The sequence below is a fragment of the Onychostruthus taczanowskii genome, unplaced genomic scaffold (genome assembly GCF_017590055.1).
Source record: "Onychostruthus taczanowskii isolate IOZ18803 unplaced genomic scaffold, ASM1759005v1 scaffold50, whole genome shotgun sequence".
In the NCBI taxonomy this organism is placed as follows: Eukaryota; Metazoa; Chordata; class Aves; order Passeriformes; family Passeridae; genus Onychostruthus; species Onychostruthus taczanowskii.
The window spans coordinates 1,830,003-1,850,592 of NW_024502569.1; the positions used below are offsets into that span (position 1 = coordinate 1,830,003).

The following is a 20,590-nucleotide window of genomic DNA, read 5'->3' on the forward strand; positions in this document are numbered from 1 at the left end:
TTATGCAGAGTGTCATTGCTTTAGAGAAGGAAGCTGAACTTTACTTACATAAAAGCAATCAATACAAAAGACGGTGAAAAAATCTAGGTGGCATGTGTGGGAACAACCAGGATCTTAGAAAAAGACTGTACCAGGGCAGTTACAAATGAAGAATGCAACAAAAGAAACAAATTTCTTTGTCATTGTCTTGATATTTTTCTTTATTTAGCTAAAAGTATGATCCACTTCTAGCAGTCATGACTCTTCTGAACTGTGAATCACAAGTATTGGGATTTGTATTCTTCAGTTCATATTTCATGAAAACAATCAGTTACAGATTTTGCTTCATATTCACCTAATCTTTTACCAAACAAAAAGTTAACATTGGCTTTTAATTTTTTTTTTTTTGCAAAGAACACATACAGTATAATAAATTTTGTTTCTGTAAATAGGGAAAACATGAATAGAACAAACATAATCAGATTTCATTCAACAGGCATGACATGCAATGTACTTCAACAGATCGACAAAAGTCAATTCAGTTTCTTGTGTCATCTTCTCTGCACCTACATGCAACCAGCAGTGGAACAGTGCCACATGCTTGCAGCTGTAGTAAAAATTGACAATGACAAAGCTGGGAGAAACAAAGCCCATTGAAGTAACTTTTTCTAATACTAAAATATGATGCCACTTTTATCCCTGTTATATTTCTTTAATGCACTGCCATGACAAGTCCATGTCAAGTCTAGGACTCCTCAAAAGCACAGAGAAATTGTAATGAAGTTCACTTTCCTTGGCATTTGACACAGATATTACACTCTACCTTTCAGACAGGTTGATGTTATATATTACACCTAAATTCATTTTAACAGCTCATCACAGCAGAAGAGAGCCTTGCTTGCCTGAATCTGAGAATGTATAAAAGCATCAGATGCTTTGTTGGACCAATCAAACTCACCAACTCAAAAAACAAGCCTAATTGTTTTTGAAAAGCGTGTGACAAGCATCAAAGCTAATTCAAGGGAAAGAACAGGAACTAAGGGAACTGGAGAACAAAACTCCGTTTTCCAGTGGTGGATAGCTGTCAGATCAGATCAAATGCAGTGGAAACTTGATTAGAACATGATGATGTAGTCCCATTTGGAGCACACTGTGAAATAATTCAAAGACTGAAACTCATACATTACAGTCAAGTTCAACTGCACAGCCAATATGTCCAATGGCCATGCAACCAAGCTTTTAAGCTTCAGTAGCATCCAAGGTCTGGATGAAACCGAACATCTGTATTGTGTTTATGTGGCAAGGTTCTGGTAGTGGGGAAGGCTGAAGGCATAGCCCTGTGGGAAGAGACATGGGATGCTCCCATAGCAAACAGAGCCAGATCCAGATAGCTCCAAAATGGACTCATTCCTTGCCAAAGTTGAGCCATCAGGGACACTGACAGTGCCTCTGTGATAACGTATTTAAAAACTGACAAAAAATGCTGCACAGCAGTTACTAGGAAGAAAAGTGAGGAAAAACACGAAAAACCTGCAGCTGCCAAGGTTACTGAAGAATGAAAGCAATCTCCCTGCATTTATTTTGACCCATGAACATTTTTGTCTTATTTCCTTCCCCATTCCATTAAGCAAGAAGAGTGAGCAGCAGTGTTAGCACCTAACAGCCAGCCAAGGTTACAGACAGGGATGTACACAGCTTATCCTCCTCAGAAGTACAGAAAAAAATAAATAGGACTTAATTTTCTAGAGAATGAATATACCTAGTCTTACAGGGTCAAAAATAATTCTAAAAAGGTTCTAAAAACAGAACATAAAGAATAAAGAATTATAAACCTTCTAATGCTGAGAGAAACAAAAACCATTCAAAAGAAACAGCAGAAAACAAAACCTATCATTAAAAAAAAATCAATGCTAAGATGTGCATACCTAGGTTTATCAAAAGAATCTGTGTTGAACACTTAGATACTTAGTAGAATCTAGGATTTTATTGGGGGGGCTGGGGGGGTGGAGGGAGGGTGTTTTTGTGATTCTAACCAAATGCAAGTCTCCGTGATTTCAAATTAGATACATCAGCAGTTTCAGTGAACTTCTGTCATGGAAAAAAGACAGTAACAGCTAAGAACAGCAGCCTCAAGGCCAACTGTATGTACAACGTGTTGAAAAAAAAATCCATAAGCCAGTGATGTAATATTCAATGACTGAATTTCAAAAAGCTTTTAAAATTCATTTTTATAGATTCAGTGTATTGCAAAAGAAAACAGTCTAAGATGACAAGCATTTTGAAAGAAGGAAATTCTTTCAAAGCATCTTTGAGATTCAACAGACTCAGCTGACAGTTTCTATTATTTTTTTAACAAATGATATTTTAGAAGTTCTCCACCATGTCTTCAAAAATCCAGTATTATTTCATATACTCCAATGGAAAGGAAAGAGCACAAGTCTTACAAGGAGAGGCTGAGGGGGCTGCAGTTGTTTAGCTTGGAGAAGAGGAGACTCGGGAGGACCTTACTGCTCTCAAAAACTACCTGAAAAACGTGTGGTAATGTGGGGATTGGTCTTTTCCCCAGGTAATCTATGACAACACAAGAGGAAATGGCCTCAAATGGCACTAGGGTAGGTTTAGATTTGAAACTAGGAAAAATTTCTTCACCAGAAGAGTGGTCAGGCACTGAAACAGGCATCCCAGAGAAGCTGTAGAATGACCATCCTTTGCAGTGTTCAAAAGGTACATGGATGTAGCACTTGGGGACACGGTTTAGTGGAGAACACAGTGGTTCTGAGTTAACAGTTGGACTTAATGACCTTAGAAGTCTTTTCCAACCTTAATGATCCTATGAGAAAGGAAAATGTTCACATGGATGCCTTTTTTAAGGCAAGAAAACAATTCAGATCATTAATTGCTTTGCACCATGCAGAATCCCAGCACATAAACTAAACTTTAAGACCTGTCCTGCTTCTGCTATGTAAGGATAAAAAAAGGAGATAGATGTCACAAGGAACTTGAACAAATATTTAACAAATCCCAGTCCCAACAAACAGGAATAAAAATCATGATTCAATCAGACTTTGGTTTTTTCAGTTCTGTTACACAGTACTGTAAGCTAAGTCTTCAAAAACTATGAAGAAAATAAATATATTTTAAGCTAATAGTGCATTTAAAATACAAACCCTACTCTTTGTACACACAGAAATGATACAGTAGGACTTAAGATACCCAGGAACTGCTTGTTTCAACGTAGAAGCACCACTGCAATTGTAATTTCTCAAAGACCTAAAGTCAGGAACCAAGAGCCAGTCTGTAGAAGTACATAGAAAAATAATATGTATAAAATAGCATGACAAATTAAAAACTAAGTTATAAGGGAGGCAGGGTGGAAGAAACTACTACAGACAAAAGAAAGAAAGATGACAAAACACATACCCTTTTTACAGTGACAACAGGAAAACTAAAGCACAGAAAAAAACGCCAAAAGCGGAAGTTATATTTATTGGACATTAGATTAGGATGGATCAACAAGTCATTCACCTCTTGTGACAAAAATCAAAATATCATATTTAATGTAAAATTATGACTATCAGCCAGACCACACATGGGAACAATCAATTAATCTGAACAGAGTTAATTAGTAATAAGTACCTCTGCCAAAATTGGTCAAGCTCCAATAAATAAACTACACATGAGCTCTGTACATAATCAATAGCATCCAACAGCTACTCAGTTCCAGCTAAGTCTACTGGCCATTAGATTACTACAACATTCAGATGTTTTCTACATAGTAGATAACTTTATGAATAGCTTAACGTCACATATACTACTTCCTCAAGACTTTAAAATACAGATTGTGATTATGCAAATAAAACATGGATTGATATCTTGCACATTAAGTATCTATGCAAATATACTTCACAGGTCAATAAATATCATTAGAGGATGCTAAGTCAATGACCTAACTGGAGGACTTAAACCACACTCCATTTAATTGTATTTTGTTTGGTTGACAGTTTACATTGCCTATGGTGATTTAATTAACTGTGCTAATCATTAAACAAACTGTGCCTTAACACACATGAAGACATCATGTGTCAACAGTGACTTTCCAGAGATCTATACATGTGTTTAAATCCTCATCCTCCAGATAGTTTTGTAGAAGTCTTACCCAAGTGATGAAGCAAACTTTAGCAAAGCAAACCTATATTCCTCACAAGTCTGTCTCCTGCCTTTCTATCCTCTTAAAAATCCAGAATCCAAACATGAGGACCTAGAAGATCTCCAGAAACAGTAATCAACTTAGCAAATTCTATCATCATCATTTTTCAGAACTTTTACTGAAGGTACATAATAATCTCTACAGCTATTAAGATATTTTTTAAATAATGTATGTAAAATCAAAGCAAGTATACCTCAAATTTATGTTGGCTAATATATATACTTCTAAATCTATGTCTGCAAGACATTTTTAATATGCGAGTGAGAATAACACTTTCCTCATCACAAAGGTATTACACAAAGGTATTACAAGCTCAAGTGAATTTAATAAGTGGTTCACATGGAAAAAAATTTGAACGTGTAAAGAACTAAATATACATTTCCACCGTTCATACCATCTCAACAAGAAATTGTAGCCAAAAAAAAGAATTGGCAAATATTCATTAACACTTTCTCCGCAACCAAGCAGGATGACCAGTGGCCTCTTACTGTCACAGGCCATTCCATTAACAATCCAAAAACAGTTTAGAAAATGCAAAAACATTTTCCTAAATTGTCTCACAGGATATTGCAAGGAAGCAAAATCTTTTCCATCTCATAAATCACACTACAGATTTCACTCCAAAGCTCTACTCCTTTTTCAACACAGTTTGTCAATTCTTTTTATTATTTTTATGCATTTTTTATTTCTGCACCCTCAGTGGGTAGCATCCTTGTATGAATTAATATAAACCATGACAAATACTTGAAGATCCCTAACTTTGTTTCAACAACACTGGATGTATGAAAAATTTTGTCAAGATGCAATTTCCACAAAAGATACAACAAGATTTAATTAAGAGATTACTCAACAACTTACAGAAGTGGGAGAGGCAGGCATCTTTCTACTTCATTAGTATTATTAATAAAACACAAATAACATAATTTAAATAATTTACTGAAATTCTTTACATCTGGCTGGCATATAGCTGATTGACAACAATCGATCAAGGTGAGAAGTGATTTTGGTGTTAGAGACTTGCATTATCCAACTGCCACAAAACTAAATCTATTTCCATAATGTATCTACTGCTAGGGAGTTATAACTTGGCTATGAAAAGTCAGTCCAAGCTGAAATTTGGCAAGCTGAAATTAATTTTTTGCTGTTGAATAAGATAGAAAACTTCAGTGTGTTGGACCAAAGGTGCTTACATAAATCCAGATCATTCTTCATACCAATTCAGGTATAATGCCTAGACTAATACTTTCCATTCTCTTTTAGAAACGTATCATGCTATACTGTTTACTTAACTATCATTAAATCAAGATACTAGTATTATCAATAATATAAATAAAATGCTAGCTTTCCATTTCTGTAAGGTAAGGACTGTTACAGGAAGAATTTACAGAAGCCACTAATTAAATGTTTTCTGGAATGAAGACGCAAATTTTAAGGTAAAAGTAACACTCTCAGTCCAACAAATGACATAAGTAGTACTGGGTTTCACTACAGAATGTCATTAATGGCAATCCTATGTATGACTCTGACAGTCATACATAAGTACTAACCTGTTTAAATTAGGAAATACTTTTTTCAAACTTACACCAGAAAATACAGCAAAGAACATTAAGTTTCTTTATTAACATATTAACTTTGTGGAAAATTAAAAGATGTGCAGGTGGTAACTGTCAAGAAGAGACATCATCACAATGTAGAGTGGATTTAGAGGATTCAGAAACGAACAAAGAAGAAAAGACTAACACATGATACCAACATCAGCACATGTGCACTAAAGGGCCTAAAGCAACTTAAACAGAATTGCAATCAGTTAGCAAATGATCCCAGGCAAGTCTTCACTTCCACTGATAAGATTTTTTTTTCAAACTTCATTAAAGAAAGCCTCCCAAAGATTCAGCAAGTAGAAAGTATTCAGTACCAACTTATCTCAGCACACAGCTCTCTCCAGTGGTGTTGCAGACACTTGCAGCTTCCACAAAATGTAAGTGACCCAACTTAAAGTTTCAGCATTTTTCCAGATGTCACTGTTGTCATTTTTCTTTTAATAAAACTGCCCCTTTTTTATGCCATTTATGAAACAGCATTTTCCCTGAAACACACTCAGATTTAAAAAAAAAAATCAGAAACTGTACAAAAGAACTGAAGAATTTACCATCAAACCATTCAAGAACCTAAGGAAAAATAAAACTGACTTATAATTGTGAGATCTCTGCTTTCCCACTTCTACTCAAGACTAAGTAACAAGGACTAGGAATTAAAATGGTTCATATCTGTGTATGGCTGCAGGAAAAGAAATTACAAAGAGATAAAAACTAGAAGGCAATAGTAAAAGACTCTGACGGAGAAATAGGAGTGTAGGCTGACTAAATATGATTTTAATAAAATAGACATCTGCAATATATTTGTCAGTTAGCCAAGTACTAGGGAAAACACTCCTTAGGTAGTCACATTATTCAAGCATACTACACAAAATCTTAAGAAAAGACAAATATGACCAGTCCTCAGAGTGTTCAAACAGAAGTGAATTGCTGATGTATGTAACTCCAACAGGGGGGTCATAGGCACTGTTCGTGCCAAAGGACCAAAATTAAGCTTTAAGCTTTTGTACCCATGACTGGGGTCCAAGAAAAGTTTTTATACTACTAAGTGAACTCCAACAACCACTTAGTGAAGTTGTAAGTAGTAATTAGAGCCCTCAAAACAGGACAGCTCTACCACAAAGACCAGGAAATACAAAAATACAGATCAAATGGAAGCCAAACTGAGATATCCACTGTAAATAAGCTTAACAAAAAAAAATTGCACCTCAGCAGCTAGAAACAAGGAAGTACTGCTGTATAGCAATGACTGTAAAGAAAGAAGTTACTGAAGCATCCTATGTAGGATACTGAACTATCCTATAAAATCAGCTGAATACCCATTTTCAAAGAAATGACAGGTAAAAATTTCCTGTAACAACTGGTAACAGGTAACTTTAATCACAAGTCATTGTGTCTACACTTACAATCTCCACATTTTCAAATCAAAGCAATCACATGGGCACCATCCAAGAATTCATTAACCTCTGTGGACCACAAAGCTTTTTAAAGGTATTTAAAAATTAAGGTGCGGTACCATTCAATTTAAAAAATTTAAATTAACTTTTAAAATTAAGGTACACTCCAAGAAAATAAAAGCAGCACTCCCATTACTAATGCAGAGAAAAAAAATGTAATAAAACTACCACTAGAGCTGCACTAGTTTGAAATCAGTAATATTTTGAGAGTTTAAGAAAAACCCTGCATGCTGAAGTCAGAATTTCAAAAACAGGGATAAATGTATCTTCTAGGTTTATCATATTACCCTGGGATAATTTGTATTTGCTTCCTCTATGATAAAACAATCAAAAATTTCCTTGCACCAAATATCATTTATTATGGAAGCATTAAATTGGAAATCATAGATAGATGGATGAAGAGATGGATGATGATATTGTCATTCAGTAAAACACTGAAAGTTTAGAGCAACAGAAATGTTTGCAAATATAAAGACTGCATATGAACACGTAAACAATTATACACACACTAACTGAAAAAAAAATCAGCTATAAGGGGAAAACAACAGGGGGCTAAAGAGGAGCCAATGCCTAGGTTATAGTCTCATGGTGATTCTTCTGCCCAGCATTAATTCTAGGACAAGGTACTTCAAGAACCTCTTCTCCCCAGTGAAGATACTCAAGCACTATCTGCACACAATCCTGTGCAATGTGATCTAGGGCAACCCTGCTTGTGATCAGAGAGGTTGGACCAGGTCCCTTCCAACCTGAGCCATTCTGTATGTGAAAGAAATAAACGCCCACAAACCCAAAACTCCATCAGCTAACACCCACCTCAGGGTACTGGGAAGAACTATCTTGGAATACTCTGTGCAGCCACCAGCACCTATCACCCAGACAGTGCAAAGCAGGAGAAGCACCCATGAAGTCTATTACATGAGGACAGCACGTGCACAGAGGTGACAAAAGAGACTGCCAGGAGGGTAAGTTGAAAAGAGGCAGAAACCACCATAAATCACACAAATGCCAGGAGATCCCACCCAAGGAAAATTAATTACATAAGCCAAAAGGTCAAAGATAAATAGCTCAATAAAAAAACTGATCATGAGAGGCAGACTTCTAGTTTTTAAATTAAAATTTAAGAATTACTTTCTTGTCAATATCTGAAACAAAATATCCAAATAGAATATGGTTGGTACAACTTGATCAATCTGCAGAAATTAGCCCCTTGCTTTCATATGGTACATTTGAAAAGCAGACCCTGAACTCCACAAAACATTATTTTTCCAGAATCACCAGAAACACTGGAAGTTCTTAGCCTGATACTCTATAAGAAGAGAAGAGCTGACAGCCTAAGTATCAAAATTCCACAATATTATGGATGTAATGGTTTATGGTTGTAATATTGACACAGCTGTCTTTTACCAGGGAAGTTACTTTAAGATTTAGTAAGGCAGGAATTATTTGTTTCCTTCCTCCAGCTCCTACAAAAGAATGGGGGAAAAGAGGCAGGAATTACTAATTTTCTTTACATTAACTATTTTCAAAAGCAGTTACAGAAAACTCAGATACCTTGCAATACTTCATTTCAAATGATTAGCAGCTGTAGTACTCACACAAGCAGAGGAAAAAAACCATGCAAGAATGGCATGGAAACCATGAGGAAAATAAGGGGAATGTAATGGGAAGCAGGAGACAACTACAACACACAGACATCAAGCTCAAATCAAGTTTAACCTCTGTGTTGCCCCTTGGGAGGAAACAAGACTTGGTATTACTTTAGTGTACCATTTATTTGGCTAAAAGTACCTGAGTCTTACCATGAATCTTCTTTGTTTTTTTGTTTTGTTTGGGGGGTTTTTGGTAGGAATTAAAATTTTAAAAATGTCCCTCCCAAAGAAAAAAATCCCCAACACTAAGAATATTTAAAAAACAAAATAAAATACTAAAAATAACTAAAATAAGCAACTAAAATAAAATTTTAAAAAATACTAGTAGGCTACCACAGAAGCAAAATGACATTATGTAAAACTTCACAAGGGTCAACCAATACAAAGTTGCTTGTGTAACAAGTCAGAATTTCTATACCTATATGAGATGTACTTCCATTCTTAACTTTGCATATAATGTTAAAAAACACAAAATTATATGCTTTATATCCCACTGCAAATTATTTGATACATAATTACTAAAGATCAAACAAAAAATGCTAGTGGGACGGATTGAACTGTAAGACCTAAAAAAAGCATGGGTATTCAACTGCAAAGTCGGATGTTGTTCTACACAACAGTGCATCCACTCCTAATCAACATGAATTATAAACAGACATTTATATTATAACTGCATATAGCAATCTTAATACCAAAAACACATTCAGCTGGGTGTTTTACAAATAGATGTTGTCTACCCAGATGGCTTCTATCAGTTCAGCTTTTCTTCCCAGCTAAAACATTTTATTTTGCTTTTTGCAAAACTGTGACAGAAAAGCAGACTGAAAAAATAACTGTGTTCCCAAAGACAGAGAAAGAACCCATAACTGATCACAAAGTACAAATCAGATGAAGACATACTACAACCAGGTGAACTAAATGTGTTATAAGACCACAAGGACGAGCAACAGTTTTGCAATCTAGTCACCTACTGTCATATATGGATCTATCAGTAAGATCACTAAAAAAAAGCTGAAGATTCTTTTAATATTTAAGTCTTAAGTTATCTTTGACCTCAACACTCATCCAACATGTATATGCTCTGCCAATAATACATTGACTCCTGTAACTTTTTCTAATGCAATTATTCATCCCTTACAATTATTAAGCCCGATGGGGTTGAATAGGGTTGAATTTTCACAGAATTGAAACTCCAGAGATTGGAACTCTGGAGACCACTTGGTCGAATCTCCCTGCTGAAGAAGGGTCACCTAGTGAGGCCACACCTTGAGTGCTGTGTCCAGTTCCGGGCCCCTCAGGTTAGGAATGAAGTTTGAGATGCTTCACATTGTCCAGAGAAGAGCGACAAGGCTGGTAAGGGGCTTGGAACACAAGCCCTGTGAGGAATGACTGAGGGAGCTGGGGGTGTTTAGCCTTAAGAACAGGAGACTCAGGGGTGACCTGATCACTCTCTACAACTTCCTGGAAGGTGGTTGTAGTCAGGTGGGAGTCAGTCTCTTTCTGCAGGCAACAACTGACAGAACAAGAGGACACAGTCTCAAGCTGTGTCAGGGGAAATACAGGTTGGATATTAGGAAGAATTCTTTCACAGAAAGAGTGATAAAATATTGGAATGGCCTGCCTGGGGAGGTGGTGGAGTCACCATCCCTGGATGTGTTCAAAAAACCTGGATATGGCACTTGGTACCATGGTTTAGTTCAGGTGTTTAGCACATGGGCTGGACTTTATGATCTTGAAGGTCTCTTCCAACCTAGTCATTCTGTGATTCTAAAGCTGGTTTGCCAAGGAGTGCATCCAGGCGGCTTTTGAGGAACTCCCAGGATAGTGACCTTGCAAACACCCAGAGCAACCTGTGCTGGTTCTTGACCACCGTCATGGTGAAAACATCCAGAATGAACCTCTTGTGTTCCAGTGTGTGCACATTGCCTCTGGATCTATTACGGGGCACCACTGACTGGAGTCCCTCTCTAGCTTCTTTGCATTCCACTTTCAGAAATTTACATACATTAGTATATTTGAGTCCTGGTTTTTGTGTAAACAAGAGCATATAGACAGCTATGTCAACTTTCTTGATAATAAATTTACAAACTCTGGTTTGTTTTCTGTTTAGTATTTAGTTATCCTTCAGCTGCAGCTCATCACTCACATTAGGACACAAGTAGATGGAATGAAGCTGCATCGAAGTTCAGATTGGACTTTAGGAAAAGGTTCTTCACTGACAGGTGATCAATCACCCCTGTCAGAGTTCAGTAAGTGTCTGGACAACACTCTTAATTATATGATTTAGTTTAGGTGGTTAAGTCCAACTCCCTGCTCCTGTGTGGAGCAGGGAGTTGGACTTAACAACTCTTATGAGTTCCTTCCAGCTTGAGAATTTCTACGGTTCTATGCCACATTTGCTGCACAGTGACAGACAAACTCATGGCCCCGCATCACTGTGTGGGCTGTGCTTCCGTCAGGCTCAGATCTGTGCTGACATGCAGTAAGGACACGGACCTCATTTTACTAGATTGGATCACTGCCTCATAGTACCCTGTAATCCAATCCCCAAGAAGACCTCTCCTCCTACCCAGGAGAGCATTAACAAAAAATCAAAACAATGATGACAAGTTGTGTACACTCCCCACTGGATTGTGTTCCATAAATAGAAACCACTAGGACAAAAGTAACACCTATAGGAAACTAATGCTTATTCATTTTAAAAGGACAAGGTTTTCAACTGTAAGGAGGAAGTTTTAAATTATTAATAAAGAAATACAGCTGCTTGTACTATGACTGTAAGCATACAATCATGATACAACAGTTCAGAGAGTTTCTACCTATTACTTGAAGGTACAAGAACTTTTCATGCAGACGCAACTGTTCATTGCTCTCTCCTTATTCCCCTGAAGTTAGAAGGTTCGCATAGCCAAACCAGACTAACAAACACATCTGGTAAATCCTGCTGACAGCTGAATCCATCACTAATCCACCTGTCTGCTTACAGCCAGATGTTGCTGTTTCTTTAGCACAAAAAGCTGGATTTGTTGACACCTCAGCCAGATTCTCAGTTCAAGAGTAGTCTGTCTTAATTAAGACAAAAACCTCAGCTTACCATAGAAACAGCTGAAAGGTTTGGACACTTCTACTAACTCCACTGGAGAATCAACAAGCTCTATCAGACAAAGGTACTAGAAAGTTTAGGGGTTACAGGAAAGGCATTCAAACAAGAAGCAAAGTTAATAAGAGAGGGAAGAAAAAGGAGAATAAAAAAAAGTAAAAAATAGAAACAAAACACACAAAAAATTACAAACAAACAAAACCCTACCATCATACACCATAGCTGACATATCCTATCAGCCTTGAGGTTCCTAAAATGCACAACATACACAAGTGTCTGAAGAGAGGGCATCAAGAGAATGGAGCCAGGCTCTTCATTATGGTGCCGAGCAATAGGACAAGAGACAATGGGCAGAAACTGATGCACAAAGTTCCATCTGAATACGAAGAACAACTCCTTTTCCATAGGGATGACTGAGCATTGAAACAGGCTGCCTAGATAAATTGTAAAGTCTCCTCTCCCAGAGACATTCAAAAGCCATGAGGACATAGTCCCAAGCAATGTGCTCTCAGGGACACTGTTGGAGCCAGGGGGCTGGACTAGATGACCTCCAGTGGTCCCTTCCAACCTTTTCTATTCTATGATCCTGTCAAGCCTTAGACGTGTTGAAGGTGAGAGAGGAAGTACATTGTACAATGAAAGATTGGAAGCCCAAGAGGTATGAAGACAAACTCGGCAGAGAAGTCACTAAAGAGAGACCAGAGAGAAAGATCAGCTGCAGCCGGCAGGAGGGGAATCCAGCCCCAGCAGATCTCAGTCCTTTCCAGAGCATGCAGTGTGCAAACACCACATTACACTGCCATTCTACCAGTAACAAACACTTGCAAGAATCCACGGAAAAGCTCTCATATCTCACCCCAAAAAAAGCTGCTAAAAGAGAAATACATTGCTACTAGCAGCATTCCATCAATTAGTCATAGATACAAAGCTAAAGGTTACAACCTAAAGACTGACAGAAGCACATCCACACAGTGAATTTGTTTCCTACGTTTGATTAAAAAGGAATGAAAATACTGAAATAGTTGTAAAATCACTTATAAAGAGATAAGAAACAGAATTAAAGTTTCTTATACAATATTAAAGATAATACACACAAAAGAGCTGATATACCTGATCCTTCACTACTTTTTTTTTCCACACCACAGGATTTCTTTTTCATTCAAAGCAAAGAAGCTATTCAACTTTTCTCCGTATAATGTTATGTGTGTCCCTTATTACATTCTATTTAAGCCACACTCTGAAGAGACTTAATTTATTACTGGGTTTTTGTAAGGTTTCATGACTGTACTATGTTAGTGTGCCATAAAAATTAACTTGTTTTTGCAACACTTTCACTAATTTTTTATAAAAATACGTATTTGTCTAATTTCATAGATTACTAACCCAAGATACAGACTGAAGTTTAAGAACTAGCAACCAATTTTGCCTATACAGGAATTTAGGAGGAATTTAGGACACAATTTTTAAAGTATGCCAATTTATCCAGTGCTGCATCTAAAACAAAAGCATCTGTTGAGCCAGGCAGAAGTAGTCCGGGTCTGGAGCCTATCTCCCAGGAAATCAATGTACTACTAATAAGGACTTGCGGGAAGTTTGGTTTAAACAGACTTGCCTGAGATCACAAGAAACTGACAGAAGGAATGAATTCCAGTATCCCAAAGTGACATTCAATCATTCAAATTACTAGATATGCTTCTCCCTTTCCACAGTCCCCAGTCAATTCATTTTACACTTTCGAGCTTTTGGAAAATATGTGTCCCAACTTTGATATGCAGTTCTAATTCCTAAACACAGTGGGCTGAAAATACTCCAACACATAATAACTAAAGACTACCATAACACATACTTAGAAGGACAAAAATTAATTTCAACTGTTTACCATTTTCAAAAAGAATTTGCAATTTTAATATTGTTTTAAAGCTTTTTTGTATGTAACACAGAAGATTCAGGGGGCAATGGACCATTACGAAATAAAAAGTTATTTTAAATATGCCTTTATATGTCTATACAAAAAGCAGTATGGACAACCTAATGGAGAACTTACTACAGGCAACATTTGTAACTTTAGGGAAAACTTTCAAAGAGTTTCACATTCTCTAAGTACAGATCAGCCAGTCATTGAAAAAAAGTGCAGAATATTTATTCCCAAAAATTGTACATGCATCAAAATCTTTCTTCTTAGTTCTTGGAAGCATTTCTGTAACTGAAGGAATTATGAACTGCATGACCCAAGCTGGGCAAATGGAAGACAAAATGCATCTCCTATTTGTTGTCCCTTTGAAAAACTTCCTCACAACTCCTTTGAAGAGTTTATCATCGGCTTATTTATTCTTTTCTTCATTTTGAAAACCCAGGAAAGCAAAAGTTACAGCCTTATTCTGACCAGTTCATGCTCAGAGGAAGAAAAGCAAATGTAGACTTTATTCTGCGCCATGAATTAAGTGAATTTGTCTCACTTAGACTTTTGAAAAGCACTGGGTGGCACTTGGACTGTCCACATACATAGTCCCTCACAAAAGTTTTCACAAAGTGATGACACAAACAGCTACAGCTACTTCCATACAGGTTGTTTCTATGTTCAGGAACTACACCTAATGATACATTCTGATCTGCCAAGTAACAAAATCAACAAAATTATCAGAGAAAATATCACACCTAATGGCAAGCTGCCTAGCATCTCTGTACATTCATTTTCCCCAAGAAAAGTCCTTGAAATTTTACATAGGCAGATGCAGAAAAACAAAAAACAAACAAAAAAAAAAAAAAAAAAAAAAAAAAAAAAAAAAAAAAAAAGACAAAAAATCCGCAAATGTAATTACAAGTTTCCATGAAGTGTCTTCTGCTCGATTCTCGTAACTGATAATTCAATTATTTTTTGTTAAAAACAAAAACCTAACACATGTGGTGACAAAGATTTCGCAGAAATCTGATTACTTTCACTGGAATGCACATCTAAGCAACAAAGCAGTAATGAGAGAAGTGAGCAGTCAAACTCAAGGTGGTCCAAAGATTACATACACGAAGTTTTGATTTTAATTTTTGTCAGGACTTCCTCACGAGCAGGATGTTTTTACTTACTGTGGGTTACTTAGGTTTTTGGTTGGTTGTTTTTTTTTTCCTTTCAGTAGTTTTTTATTGGTTCCCTTTCTTTCTAAGACTTTCAGGATGAAAGTTTTTGACACTGAAGCGAGATACAATGTGGATATACTGGGATGTCCCAGAGACAACCAAAGACTGCTTTGGCAGAAGTAGTGGACAACCACCTTCTCAAGAGTCACTTCCTCAGTTATCACATTTTAGCTGAATCAAATACTCTTTAACAGAGCTACAGACTCCTGTCCCCAGGAAGGACATCAGGCAGCAAATCCAGAGGAGGGCCACAAAGTTGATTAGAGATATGGACCACTTCTCCTCTGAGGAAAGGTTGAGAGAATCGGGATTGTTCAGCCTGAAGAAGAGAAGACTTCATGCTGACCTAACTGTGACCTTCCAGTACACGAAGGGAGCCTACAAGAAAGACGGATGGACTTTTCACAAGAGCATGTAGTGACAGGACAAGAGGGATTGCCTCCAAACTGAGAGTAGGTTTAGATTAGATATTGGGGAAAAGTTCTTTACTCTGAAGGTAGTGAGACAGCGGAAAAGGCTGCCCACAGAATTTGTGGATGCCCATCCCTGAAAGAGTTTAAGGACAGGTTGGATGGGGCCCTGAGCAACCTGGTCTAGTGGAAGGTTCCCTGTGCATGGCAGGGCAGTTGAAACTATATAATCTTCAAGGTCCCTTTCAAACCAGACCATTCTATGTCCTATGAATTTGTAGTTTAGGTGACTACAATGGAAGCAATTAAGACAATAATATTTTTGACTGCTAACTTCATGTCTTTTTTGTCCACTAAAAAGCATGAAAGCAAAGCATCGCATTTCAGCAGCAGAAACATACACCAGGATTCCTAATTAAGTCAGAGAAAAAGTACACACAGTTAGTATTGTCTGGAACCGATCTTTAAAGAGCAGCGTCTGAATTAGAAAACCCCAGACGGGGTCCTGATCCCTGGTTACGGTACTCCCGTACAAATGGTGACAGACACAAGATGATTAGTACAAACATCCCCATCTGTTCCCAATGAGGTATGGCACTTTTTTATTATTTCTTGAAGCATATTAATACCCAAGTTGTTGTGAGCTGAAAAAACGGAACTAAACACCAGGCAGTATTAAACAAGCAGAATGTTTTTACAGTGCTTGGGGTTGGATGCAAAAGAGTAAATTCCACAGACAGGAACAAAGTAACAGAGGTCTTAATCCTCAGAACCTACTTCAGGGACTTCTTCACACTTTAGAAAAGGTTGAAAAGCAGTATACACCAAGACAGACAGTAACAACCTTTCAAAAGAATAGAGGTGTTAACATCTTGATTCTTAGAAATTAAAATATTACTTGTATTTCATTGAATTCTTTCAAGTTGGATTTGTTACAGCAAATAGTCACATAAACAGCTTTTTTTATTGTGGAATCCTTAATGCTCCAAAGAGGTTTTGAAACAAACCACTAACTTCCTAAAATAACCAAGTTAATTTTCATTCATATGCTTCACTTTTCATAATTTTTTATTATTTTTACTTTACAGAACTATATTAAGTTCTGGTTTTAGTAACAGAGCTAAGCAGATTAAAAAACACCTCAGCTTTTCTACAAGACTACATTCAACTGAATAGGCTACCAATGGAATAGCAAGAGGTATGTAATTTATATACATGCATAGCCTTGACTTTTAGATGTTCCATCTCTGAGGGAAAGAAAATATTCTCTTTTTTAAGCTTATATTTTACAATTCTTTAAAAGCCTTGATTCCTTCCCGGATCTGTCAGTGCTGTTCAGACCATACAGAGCGTCTACATATCTGGAAAATTAACACACTTCACCACCAAGCACTATCACACTAACACACCTTTTAAAAGTTTCCTCAGTTTTCCCTTACCACCTAGTTTCAAAATTGACTGAAAACATCCAATATTCTCTCAGTCTATCCAAAGATTATTTCAGGTTGCAGTATTGACATTTTGTGCTAAGAGTAAAAACACCATTACTTTAGGTATCTGTTAAAAGAAGAATGATACTGACAAGTGGTAAGATAATATTCCACATATCAGAACTACTTTTTGAAGGAAGTTCCTTTTTTGAAGGAACTTCTCTGAAGGCAGTAGGAAAGGCATACCTTCCTCTTTCTTGGCAAAATATTTGGGGCAAGCAATATAAAGGGATAGGGATATTACAGTGAAACTGACAGGGAAAAATAATGAGTTGCAGTATCGCATTTTCCCTCCATCTCCAATTTTGCATGCTTTTACTGTTCAACTTCACATTTTCTTATTTGTTGCTCCCATGAAAATTCTCCTTTGTGCAACAAGTAGTCCTTATCACCTCTCCCAATTCAGGTCTAAAGAAATAAAAACCATTAACACCAAACACCTTTAAATGAAAATCTTTTACTAAACCAGAAGACTCATACCCACACATACACCCTCTTACTCTTCTGTAAGACTATAAATTGTGTGATTGAAGGAAGAGAGGAAAAAGGCATAACCTGAAAGCCCAGTAGAGAGCAACATATCCCAAAAGAAAATGCATCTCTCCCAATTTACAGGAGGTAACAGAACCTCCTGTTCTACAGATAAAAATGGATAATGCCTGAGGTTATGCCCATATTTCATTACTGTGTGCTTTTCCAAATGCTAGCAATTACTGTTGGCTGTTATATGGTTAATTACAGCTTAATAATGACTTGAGTGACTTGCTCAAATTCAGTCCATAAGTAAGCAAGTCAGATGAAGTCTAAATTCATTATTTACAAGAGAAAAAAGCATAGAAGTGCTAAACATATTTTAACTTATTTAGTTGTTTTATCAAAAACTGAACCATAGTTTATCCAGTCTGTAAACTAGCTAGTAAAGAGGATGCAAGAAATGCACAGGCAAATACTCCAGTATAGTATCTATATAAAAATTCCCAAACAAAACACCACACCCCACCCAGACACATCATACCCCCCCAACCCTACAAGAATTAAGTTCAACCTTGCTTCAGATATAGACACAAGATGTCATGCAAGTGCTAAAGTACTAAACTACTTTCTCCAGCAGTGCACCGTTTCAAACACTTTGATGAACACAATACACACACCTCGGCTAAACCACCTTACCTGATGGCCTGTCAACTGTCAGTCTTCTCTCAGGTGGTCTGAGCATGCCATACATTCAGCTCTTTCACTCCTTTTTGAGGAGTTACTTTACACAGTATAATATCTAGCATATCTACAGTACATACAAAACATACCGGGCAAAATATCTACCACCGCGAAAACTGAACAACTCCACTAGTGTGGAAGGGTAAAACCTGGAAGAATGCATGTCATCTTACTCCCTTCCCAAAACGTGATTTGACACTCATTTTCAACTATAAAGCCACTCAAATTTTCAACGCTCCTTCTACTCCATCCCCAGTGAAGAGAAATCAATTACAGCCAAAGCACCTACCCGGCAAGCACAAAACAAAGACCAACACGAGAACGCTTCAGCAGTTGTGTTAAATGGGAAAACACAACGCCTAACTAAATAATCACAGCTCTCAGAAAGCAACCGCGCAGCAAGCAAGCATAAAAGTCAGAAAAAGGCTTTCAAGACAAAATCCAGCTCTGTACAAACTGGTCTGCTGCAGTTTAATTTTCCAGAACTGTTCACCATCATTAATTGTTGATTTGTTTTAAAGAACAGATAGTGATTTATTTGTAGCAGGATGAAGTTACAGACCTAAATTCCTGACCGGAGGCTCTCAACGTAAACAATACATAACCTATAAATTAACCATTCTCCATCTGGCAATTCAGATGTAAAATTCATAGTTTTCCATCTACCAGGCGGCAGCAACCGCCCCCCCACAGCTCCCCCCCGTCCTCCCTTCTCGAGCGTTTTCTAACAGAGCCTGATGCAAAGTGGGAGGGAAAAAGAAAGAGGAGAAAAGGAAGGGGGCAAAAAAAAAAAAAAAAAAAAAAAAAAAAAAAAAAAAAAAAAAAAAAAAAAAAAAAAAAAACCCCCCGAAAAAAAAAAAAGAAAAGAAAAGAAGCTAAGCCACCATGAAAGAACCGGGTTCGCACACAAGTAGGGACCCAGCATACCGCCGTTCCCGGCGGCTCTTCCCGCTGAGGAGCACTGCGAAGTGCGGCGCGGAGAGCCCGAGCCGGGCGGGGAGGGGACGGGGATGTCCCCGCGCTCAGCCCGGGCAGCAGGAGCGCGGGGCGGCGGGAGCCCCGTGTGCCCCGCGGAGCGGGGACCAGGCCGGCTGCCCGGGGCAGGCAGGGAGGGAGGGGACGCCCGGGGCAGGGAGGAAAGGGACACCCGGGAAGCCGAGATCACTCACTCACTCATAGCCACGGGCGAGCAGCCTCCCCGCCCCCCCTCCCCGCCACTTCGCGCCGCGAGGAGCCACCAGCGCTGGGCGCGACACCGCCCGCCGGGCCACCGGGGCGAGGGGGTGACTCCCGGGCCCCCGCGCACCCCAGCCAAGGTCATCCCAACGCCCGGGGTGCCGGGCGGGAGGGGGGGAAAATTTAGTATTTGACGGCGGCCACGGAAAAGGGGGGAGGGGAGAAGCCCCGCGGAGGGGCGAGGGGGATGGGAAGGGGGAGCTCCACCACGGGCCAGGGGGAGCTCTGCCCTCCCGCTCCCCCTCTGCTCCCCGTCCTCCTTCAGCGCTGGCCGCGGAGCTCGGTCCGGGCGCGCGTCCCTCACGCCCCCGGGAAGGGAAAATGGAGCGGGGACGGGGTGGGGGTACCCGCGGCCGAGGTGCCGCGCTCCTTACCCCGCCGCAGCCGCCTCGCCTCGCCTCGCTGGTCGCAGGCGGGTCCGCTCCGCGCTGCCGCCGCTCCGGGCTCGGAGAGGCTCTGCCGCCGCCGCCGCCGCAGCCAATCGCCGCCAGCCCCCTCCCCTTCCGCAGCTCGCCCCGGTCCCCCTGCCGGCTTCAAAATGGCGCCAACTCGTCTCCGGCTGCTCCAATGGAACCGCCGAGGGGAGCGAGCGCGGCCAGCGCGGGGCAGCAGCGCCCCCTGCCGGCCCGCGCGGGCAGCACCCGCGGCCCGGGCCGGCCGCCACTGAGGGTGGTGGGCCCGGGCCGGCTCCCGCTGACGGGCGATCTGTGGGCCACTGAGGCAAGCGCTACCCCAAAACGACGAATTACTAAAGCACTGTTGTGAAAAAAATAAGGAATAAAGTCGCTTAACTGCGGAGAAAGAGCAGCAAAAGTAGGGTAAGTCAATCATCTAGCCTTTTGCTCTTGCTTCAGCGAGTGCAAGAGTTTGAGGGGTGCCCTTACAGGAAAACGCAAACAGAAAAGCAATGTGGCTTCTTCTCGCCGCTACAGCTAAAAGGCTTCACTTGTTGTAGAATCATAGAATAAGTTGATAAGAACCCAAGGATAATCGAGTCCAGCACCTGGCCCTGCACAGCACCTACCCCCAAGAGTCACACCATGTGCCTGAGAGAATTGTCCAAACTCTTGAACTCTAGCAGGTTTGGTGCTGTGACCACTTCCCTGGGGAGCCTGTTCCATGG

At 39.2% G+C, this 20,590-nt stretch overlaps 1 protein-coding gene across 2 annotated transcripts in view; it reads right to left on the reverse strand.

Annotated features, from left to right (window-relative positions):
* The window catches only part of PDS5B (PDS5 cohesin associated factor B), a 100,232-nt gene extending 80,222 nt beyond the window's left edge, over positions 1-20,010 (reverse strand). Inside the window, exon 1 of one of the 2 annotated variants that reach the window (XM_041416051.1) lies at positions 19,842-20,010. The gene's annotated coding sequence lies outside the window, so the exon portion shown is untranslated. The remainder of the gene's footprint in view (positions 1-19,841) is intronic. The other variant, XM_041416050.1, reaches the window with a different exon arrangement.
* Positions 20,011-20,590: the final 580 nt, after the last annotated feature.